The sequence below is a fragment of the Oncorhynchus mykiss genome, chromosome 15 (assembly GCF_057628025.1).
Source record: "Oncorhynchus mykiss isolate SJ-2025 chromosome 15, ASM5762802v1, whole genome shotgun sequence".
In the NCBI taxonomy this organism is placed as follows: domain Eukaryota; kingdom Metazoa; phylum Chordata; class Actinopteri; order Salmoniformes; family Salmonidae; genus Oncorhynchus; species Oncorhynchus mykiss.
This window is the reverse complement of record NC_143036.1, coordinates 36765630-36775609: the sequence shown is the minus strand read 5'-3', so window position 1 is coordinate 36775609 and position 9980 is coordinate 36765630. Positions and strand designations below refer to the sequence as shown.

Here is a 9980-nt window from a genome sequence, read left to right as displayed (position 1 = left end):
GACAATATTGGAGGTTTACATTTCAACGCCGCTCATTGGCTACATTCTACGAGCCATACCATTCCACTCGAAAAGAGGGTTTCGGGAAACTATGCGACTGCGATACATTCCATTCTTTACAAAATGCATGAAAAATATCGTAATCAAAGCATACTATATTTACAGTTTCGCATTTTCTCACTATTAAAAACAGACATTTGACTACAATTTGGATTGAAAAACGGTCTACTTACTACTCTCTCACCTGCCGTCCCTGGCTGGAGGTACTGCTCAAAATGTCTGTCGAGAAACAGTTTGGAAGATCGGCCGTTCTGCAAGAATTGAATATGTCGCAATTTACAAATTAACGAAGAAGCCTCCAAAACAACTGGGGATACAGGTGAGATGTCTTAAAATACCTCGACAATTTCGTCAAAGCGTAACCCAATGGGCTTGCTGTATTGCGGAGGTAATGTCAGCCAATAGGAATGTAACGACAGAGAGCGATAGCAGGCTTAGGCCTTTCCATAACATTGTACATCAGGAAATCATAAATAACCAGTGTACTGTCCGTTTATTTAGGTGTGCGAAATATCTGCTCTCCTCTCCAAACACGACAGCCGTGTATTTACAGTCATATCAGCACACGTCATATAGGTCAGTCGTCCATGGCACTTTCAGGATCAGACAAGAAAACAGATTAGCTTTATGCCATTCGTAGTTGCATTTAGAAAATCTATATGATACCAATAATGTAACTGGGTAGTTTTATGCACTGTATACTGATACTACATTTACCTGTGCAGGTGCCATGGCCCTATAAATGACGCCGCGCTTCATTTATAGGGCTACAGGTGCCATAAATATCAAATTGTATTGGTCACATACATATGGTTAGCAGATGTTATTACGAGTTTCGCGAAATGCTTGTTTGCACTGATGGTTGCCTGGCCTATATAGACAAATCCCCCGTGCAATAGTTTAATAGGTACGATTTAATTATTTATAGTAAAAGAACACAGTAGTTCACTAAGTTGTTTTGTAATTGAGAATTCGAGGCCCACCTGTAGCAAGGCTTTTCTCACGGGATGATTTCACTTCCACGCATTTGCAATTAGCTTGGGGAAGAGGTTACTTATCTGAAGTACTCTGAAGGTACTGCCATTTGTTAGCGCAATGTTAATTTATTATGATACATGTTATTGTTAAACATGCCCCCCTTAAAATATTGCATGTCCTATTTCATGATGACAGAGGAAAAGAACAGCATGCAGTCAGATGAATGGCAGTAGGCCTAAATGTCTGGAGCAACACTGAATATGCACTGTCAGTGTTTCAGAGGACACACCAAGGGAGGGCTATGGTGTGATTAACTGAGGTGGCTTTATGATGGCAGGGGGGAACTTTCCACTAATGGGAAAGACATCTCAAATCTTAGCCCTGGACAGAGTGATGACAATGTCTCCTTACATGTTTGTGTTGTGTTCCAGGGTGATTTCCTTACAAATCTATGGCGTTTGTTTTGCTTTCCCTCAAGCAGCATGTGGACAAATATACCTACTTCTACCTCTATCAAATGGACCACAGTCCTACGAATAGCTTGCCTGACAACTCAAACTGATTTATTCTGCTGCTCTATCATTCACTAGCTAGCATACTTCCGTGTGAGACTGCTATAATTGAAGTCGTTTGTGGTGACATCAAAATGAGGAGTGTTGTACAGAACAAAGAGATTGGATAATCTCTAACCTATCAGAATATCAAAGCCAATGACACATTTTTAAACGCCGCTTTACCCACGTGTGTTCTGGCTCTGGCCCAACTCATCGGTTTCTGCGACTAATCAGACAGTCTACAATGGGACGTCGTCGGGGTTGTAATCAGATCCAGACTCCTTACGGAGAAGAAACTGGGCGTGGCATAGCGTTTGGGTATCCAGGCAAACAAATAGCATGCAGTGCTAATGATAAAGTATTTGTAATTATGCCTAATGCATTTCTTTACTGTAACACTGAACATTCTCTCAGTTTTTAGTAAGAAGGTCAGATACAGTACAGTGTTATCCAGTGGAAATGTTTTACTCTGATCTAGTGTAAACACACTGTTTGAAAGATGTGGGTCGTTTACTTTGGCATGTTAGGCGCTACAGTGTGGTTTCACATGTGGCGGGAGGGGAGAGAGAGTTAAGGAGGAATGGCTGTTTATATAACATTTCCGGTCAATCATAACCAAGTCAATATCGCTCGTATGATGTAGGAGAGAATGGAGAGAAATCGCTTTACTGAAGTTGAACTAGTGCTCAACTCTACTGTTTGACTCTCAACTATATCACAACCCAAATCTCAAGAAAGAAAGGAGAGGTGTATTCATTCCACCGATTCGGTTGCAAAATGTTTCTTAAACGGAACGAAACCAGGAAGGACCTCCCTGGATTTGTCTAATAGAAACCCTAATTTTAGTTACAAAACAAAACATTTGAAGTGTTTTGACTAATTAGTACAACCCTGAACTAGAGCTCAACTCTACTTATCTTAAATGCAGTCAGTACATTTTAAATGAAAGAACAAGAAAGTATATTAGACGCGTGCCAAATCTGGAGAATAGTTAGTTCTAGAGTTAGTTCTGGAGAATAGTTAGGTTGTACAGGTAGAGTATCATTTCATGGTATGAACTGAGAGCTGCTATGCAAGGTGAGACTACATGCAAAAATATACACAAACACAGTACATTCTGTATTTTGTGTGTAATGCATTCTCAATGATATGGTCATTGATGGTGTAATCTTGCTGTCAAAATGGTTATGCCCCAGTATGATTCTTAGCTAAATTTACACAATGAAAAATCCAGTATTACCATTTTGCTAAATGAGCCTATGTAATGAATCACTAGGTGTGGCTGGTTGGATGACAATGAGAGATTCAATACACAGAGGCATGTATTAAACCAGGCAAGGCTGGCATATTTATTCAAATAAAAGGGTTCACAAAAAGGGTGATCAAAACACAGAGGATGCATTTAAATTAGTCTGGAACTTAATTTAGAAGATGGAAGGTAATTGCGCTTGAGGGGATGGCTGCCGTTTTACGGGCTCCTAATCAACTGTGCTATTTTGTTTTGTTTTTTCGCATTGTTTGTAACTCAATTTTGTACATAATATTGCTGCTACTGTCTCTTATGACCGAAAAGAGCTTCTGGACATCAGAACAACTCAAACTGGACAAAGATTGTTTCTTTAATGAGTCCGACGCGAAGGATATACTGCTTTGTCGAGACAAGGCCTAAATCCCCATCATCCGCGTGAAGAAAATAAAATGTGGGAGGAGGGTGGGATGCCTTGTAAGATTTTGCTGACGACTAGGTAAACCACCGCTACCATCCGTATTATTGGCCAATGTGTAATCATTGGAAAACAAACTGGATGATCTACGATTAAGACTATCCTACCAACAGGACATAAAAAAAACGGTAATATCTTATCTTTCACCGAGACATGGCTGAACGACTATAGGGATAATATAGAGCTGGTTGGCTTCTCTGTGCATCGGCAGGACAGAGCAGCTACGTCTGGTAAGACGAGGGGCGGGGGTGTCTATTTGTCAATAACTGCTGGTGCGCAATGTCTGATATTAAAGAAGTTTCAAGGTATTGCTCGCCTGAGGTAGAATACCTCATGATAAGCTGTAGACCACACTATCTACCAAGAGAGTTCTCATCTATATTATTAGTAGCCATCTATTTACCACCACAAACCGATGCTGGCACTAAGACCGCACTCAAAGAGCTGTATAAGGCCATAAGCAAACAAGAAAATGCTCATCCAGAAGTGGCGCTCCTAGTGACTGGGGTCGTTAATGCAGGAAAACTTAAATCCGTTTAACCTAATTTCTACCAGCATGTCACATATGCAAACAGAGGAAAAAAACTCTAGACCACCTTTACTCCACACACACAGACGCATACAAAGCTCTCCCTCGCCCTCCATTTGGCAAATCTGACCATTTTATCCTCCTGATTCCTGCTTTCGTTGGCAACTCTGTCCCGACATTCTGTGTAGAGTTTTGGCAGACATGTTTTGCTGAAGTATTTACAGCTCGGGATCTCTTATCTTAGGTCTAGAGTTTGAATCAACTTCCTGAAACCGTCTTTCTCCACCGTTTGCGTTGGTTCCATGTCTTTCGCTATGTGATATGTAATTGCACTCGTTATCTCATTCCACTTGCTCTTCTTGTCATAGGGAGTACCACTAACGAATGATACCTTGAATGGTAGCTGAGTGCGGATCTGGCTGCTGCTCTGGCGTTTGTTGCACGCATTCTGGGAGATTCTTCATATTCGCACACATGCATTGTTTTCAGGTGGTGAAAAAGATTGCTGGTGTTTCCACCTTTGGCTAGCACAATGCTTGACACAACTTACAAAGTACTGTTTGTTGGTCGAGGTCAGATATCTTAAAGCCAAACCAGTTCCAAACAACAGAGGAGACTCCCTTTTTTCGAACCAATTCTTCCGGGTTTGGCCGGGGTAGGCCGTCATTGTAAGTAAGAATTTGTTCTTAACTGACTTGCCTAGGTAAATAAAGGTTACACACACACCACACTGACCAAAAAGTTATTTTGTTGGCATTTATGTATGTCCCCATTACCAGTAAAACATAATCAAAACCTATTTATTTCACTTACTTGCTGTGCTGTTTCGTTGTCCAGTCGTTTCATTCTCAACCAGGATTTCATCATACATGTTAAGCAGTGAAGTTTCAGCTGTCTGTCCATGGCCTCTCTTCCTCAGTGCTCATTTTACTGTGTCCGTTTCCATCTTGTTCAATTGTGTATGCAACATTTCACGTAAACCCTGTTTCTCGTCTGCGTCAAAGTAGCGGTCCTTGTCGAGCATGGTGAAGACACAGTAAAGAGAGAGTGCCACCAACTCGCTTGTTCACAGCCTGTGTCGGCAGTTTTGTTGAGCAGGCGTTTCAATGCCACGACAGAGGGTATCACTTCTGCTGCAGGCACAGTTGATGAGCTTATTTCTTGAATCAGTTGTTTCGAATGGAGCTAGTTAGTGTGTTGATGTTTAAAGATGTTCTCAAATGCCATTGAAATGGCAGTAGCGGTTTAACAACACGCATATTCATGAGCATGCAATACAACTTTCCTCAGTACGAAATCCTCGATGACCCACTGTACTGTCAGACTCTGCATGCTCATGGGGCTGCTATCGCTGGTGCAGTCGTGAAACTAATAGCAGTGATGCTATTACTGTGTAACTCCAGTAGGGCAACATCTGAAAAATAGAGCACATGGTAGTGTGTACCGGTGAACGACCAGTCTGCGAAAGTCAACATCACCCACGACAGAGAACGGTTGATTGTCAAGGGCAATGAATTCCATTATCTTGGCCTTTTAATGGATTTCGCCTTTGAATTGTCTTACTGAAATGTTCTTACTCTTTCAAATGACTGCTTGACTTGTTGACTGCTCGATCCACACAGCAGACATTGTGGGCTAGGTTTGGAATGCTGTGTTGCACGTGTAGTGCAAAATTTTACTTGGCGTCATTATGTCATGTACCTACTTTATATAGGTATGTACATCCAGCTTTGACCTCGATTTTGCACATATGTGTTAAACTAGACATCGGGCCGATGTCTGTTGGCATTTGAAGAGTGCGACTGTCAGTGTTTGTTATTTTGCCCGGCTTAATCTTTTCTTTTTATTGGCCAGTCTGGGAGAGAACTCTGCCAAGAAGGCCAGCATCCCGGAGTTGCCTCGTCACTGTTGACGTTGAGACTGGTGTTTTGCGGGTACTATTTAATGAAGCTGCCAGTTGAGAAACAGACACTTCACAAGTCCCCAAACTAGACACTAATGTACTTGTCCTCTTGCTCAGTTGTGCACCGGGGCCTCCCACTTCTGTCTATTCTGGTTAGACCCAGTTTGCTCTGTTCTGTGAAGGGAATAGTGCACAGTGTTCTCACATGTAGCCTTTATTTCTCAGAATGAGAATAGGCTGTCAAAATTGTTTTGTTTCTAGCCATTTTGAGCCTGTAATCGAACCCACAAATGTTGACACTCCAGATACTCAACTGGTCTGAAGTTTTTAAGTAAGCATTTCACAGTAAGGTCTACAGCTGTTTTATTCTGCGCATGTGACAAATAAAATTTGATTTAAATAGTTGTTATCCAGTTTACCAGCCGATTGTCCTTTCCTGCAGCCTAGCTGGCTCGCTCACTGCAGCCTAATGTGCTGGTTATGGGGTGTGGATGTAGCTCCAAACAGTGTCATTCCCTCGCCAAACCTACTTCTGAATTTTTCTGAACAATGAGTTATTGAATGTTAAAGCTTTTTCTCTCCCTTTTTATCAGCTTGAATGGTGAAAACATCTGTAAAAGAAGTTGACCAACCTGACCTCAATTTAGCCTATAGATTATCCTGAAAGGTATTTCATGAAAAATCAAGCGATTCTACCTTACACAGAACCCAAACCGGCTGCGCACGTGCACCATTGTGCATACATTTATTTTGTCCCCCCACACCAAACGCGATCACGACACGCAGGTTAAAATATCACAACAAACTCTGAACCCATTACATTGATTTGGGGACAGGTCGAAAAGCATTAACCTCTCTAGGGTATGTGGGACGAGCGTCCCATCTGGCCAACATCCAGTGAGATTGCAGAGCGCCAAATTCAAATACAGAAATGCTCATTATAAAAATTCAGAAAACAAAACATATTTTACATAGGTTTAAAGATGAACTTCTTGTTAATCCAACCACGGTGTCAGATTTATAAAATGCTTTTCGGCGAAAGCATACCTAGCCCAGAACATACCTAGCCCAGAACATAGCCCAGTTGACAAATTATTACAAACAGTAACAAGCCTTACCTTTGATGATCTTCATATGGTGGCACTCAGAAGACATTAATTTACTCAATAAATGTTCCTTTTGTTCGATAGTCTCTTTATATCCAAAAACCTCCCGTTTTTGTTTGTGTTTTCTTCAGTAATCCACAGGCTCAAACACAGTCAAAGCAGGCAGACAAAAAATCCATATTGCATCTGTAAAATTCATAGAAACATGTCAAATGATGTTTATATTCAATCCTCATGTTGTTTTTAGCCTAAATGATCTATAATATTTCAACCGGACAATAACAACGAGAAATATAAAAGGTAAACAAGAAATGCACTCTCTCGGGATTGCGCATGAAAAAGCTCTGTGACACGTCAGCGTCCACTCATTGACTGGTTTACTCCCTCATTTATAAGAATACAAGCCTGAAACAATTTCTAAAGACTGTTTACATCTAGTGGAAGTCATAGGAACTGCAAATTGAGTCCAAAGTCAATGGATACTGTCATGGCATTGAATAGAAAACTACAAAACAAAAACTATTTCCTGAATGGATTTTTCTCAGGTTTTCACCTGCCAAATCAGTTCTGTTATACTCACAGACACTATTTTAAGTTTTGGAAAATTTAGAGTGTTTTCTATCCAAATCTACCAGTTATATGCATATCATATCTTCTGGGCCCGAGTATCAGGCGGTTTAATTTGGGCATGCTTTTCATCCAAAATTCCGAATGCTGCCCCCTACCCTAGAGAGGTTAAACATTTATAGCAATTTAGCTAGCTAGCTTGCACTTGCTAGCTAATTTGTCCTATTTAGCTAGCTTGTTGTTGCTAGCTAATTTGTCCTGGGATATACACATTGAGTTATTTTACCTGAAATTAATCCACACATAAAATGTTCAACCGACTCGTTTCTTGTCATCTCTCTTCCTTCCAGGCCTTTTCTTCTTTGAACTTATATGGTGATTCGCATCTAAACTTTCATCGTAGTACCACGACAACACAATTCGTCTTTCAATCACCCACGTGGGTATAACCAATGAGGAGATGGCACGAGGGTATCTGCTTCTATAAACCAATGAGGAGATGGGAGTGGTAGGACTTGCAGCGTGATATGCGTCACAAATAGAACTGACTTCTATTTTAGCCCTTGGTAACGCAGACGCGAGAGGTGTAGTCAGGGTGTTAGAGGGCCTTACTATCTATTCAGGCCTGCAGAAGAACACCTTGTAAGTGGAACAGTGCAGACCTGCTACAAGGAAAGTGCATTTAAATCTGAATAATGAATAAGGTCCATATTTTGGATGTGGTACAGGTACTGTAATAGACTATTGAATGCTTCATTCCCTGGTTAGGCCTAAATTGTGCTTAGAAGAAAGTGTTTGAAGTGGACGTGGTTTTACTTTGTGACAAGATTAGCATTTTTTTTTTTATAGAGTAGGCTAGGGAGGGGATTATGCTTAGTAAGCCATTCATTTATTCAATGTTATTTCAGTTGTTCATTGTTTAGTAATAATAATAAGAATATAAACGCAACATGTAAAGTGTTTTCATGATGCTGAAATAAAATATCCCAGTGATGTTCTATACACATTAGAGGTCGACCGATTTATGATTTTTCAACGCCGATACCGATTATAGGAGGACCATAAAAGCCGATACCAACTAATCAGACTATTATTATTATTTTTTTTACATTTATTTGTAATAATGACAATTACAACAATACTGAATAAACACTTATTTTAACTTAATATAATACATCAATAAAATCAATTTAGCCTTAAGTGAATAATGAAACATGTTCAATTTGGTTTAAATAATGCAAAAACAAAGTGTTGGAGAAGAAAGTAAAAGTGCAATATGTGCTATGTAAGAAAGCTAACGTTTCAGTTCCTTGCTCAGAACATGAGAACATATGAAAGCTGGTGGTTCCTTTTAACGCGAGTCTTCAATATTCCCAGGTAAGAAGTTTTAGGTTGTAGTTATTATAGGAATTATAGGACTATTTCCCTCTATACCATTTGCATTTCATTAACCTTTGACTATTGGATGTTCTTATAGGCACTTTAGTATTGCCAGTGTAACAGTATAGCTTCCGTCCCTCTCCTCGCTCCTCCCTGGGCTCGAACCAGCAACACAATGACAATTAGCGCGCGCTAACTAGCTAGCCATTTCACTTCGGGTACACGAGCCTCATCTCGGGAGTTGATAGGCTTGAAGTCATAGACAGCGCAATGCTTGACGCACAACGAAGAGCTGCTGGCCAAACGCACAAAAGTGCTGTTTGAATGAATGTTTACGCGCCTGCTTCTGCCTACCACCGCTCAGTCAGATACTTGTATGCTCAGTCAGATTATATGCAAGCAGGACACGCTAGATAATATCTAATAATATCATCAACCATGTGTAGTTAACTCGTGATTATGATTGATTGATTGTTTTTTATAAGATAAGTTTAATGCTAGCTAGCAACTTACCTTGGCTTACTGCATTCGCATAACAGGCAGCCTCCTTGTGGAGTGCAACGAGAAAGAGGCAGGTCGTTATTGCGTTGGACTAGTTAAGGTTGTAAGATTGGATCCCCCGAGCTGACAAGGTGAAAATCTGTCATTCTGCCCCTGATCAAGGCAGTTAACCCATTGTTCCTAGGCCGTCATTGAAAATAAAATGTGTTCTTAACTGACTTGCCTAGTTAAATAAAGATTATATAAAGGTGTTAATCTGCCAATCGGCCATTCCGATTAATCGGTCGAACTCTAATACACACACTCTTATTTCTCTCAAATTTGTTTACATCCCTGTTAGTGAGCATTTCTCCTTTGCCAAGATAATCCATCCACCTGACTTGACTGATGTGGCATATCAAGAAGCTGATTAAACAGCAGGATCATTACACACCTTGTGCTTTTTCCAGAGAATTTAATGTTATGGTATTGGCAGGCATAAGCTACGAATAACGAACACAATTGCCTTTTTCTCAATGGCAATTTGAATGAACGAGATCCTGAAGCTAATTTTTAAGGTATCTGTGACCAACAGATGCATATCTGTATTACCTTTCATGTGAAAGCAATAGATTAGGACCTAATACATTTATTGCAATTGACAGATTTCCTCATATGATCTGTTAGTCAGTAAAATCA

At 40.3% G+C, this 9980-nt stretch overlaps 1 protein-coding gene across 4 annotated transcripts in view; it reads left to right on the top strand.

Moving 5' to 3' along the window:
• Positions 1-255: 255 nt before the first annotated feature.
• Positions 256-9980, top strand: part of LOC110490023 (zinc finger protein 438) — a 105949-nt gene continuing 96224 nt past the window's right edge. For 2 of the 4 annotated variants that reach the window (XM_021563107.3, XM_036944307.2), the window contains exon 1: positions 259-379. The gene's annotated coding sequence lies outside the window, so the exon portion shown is untranslated. Of the gene's footprint in view, positions 380-9980 lie in introns of all 4 variants that reach the window. The other 2 variants (XM_021563106.3, XM_090199955.1) reach the window with 2 other exon arrangements.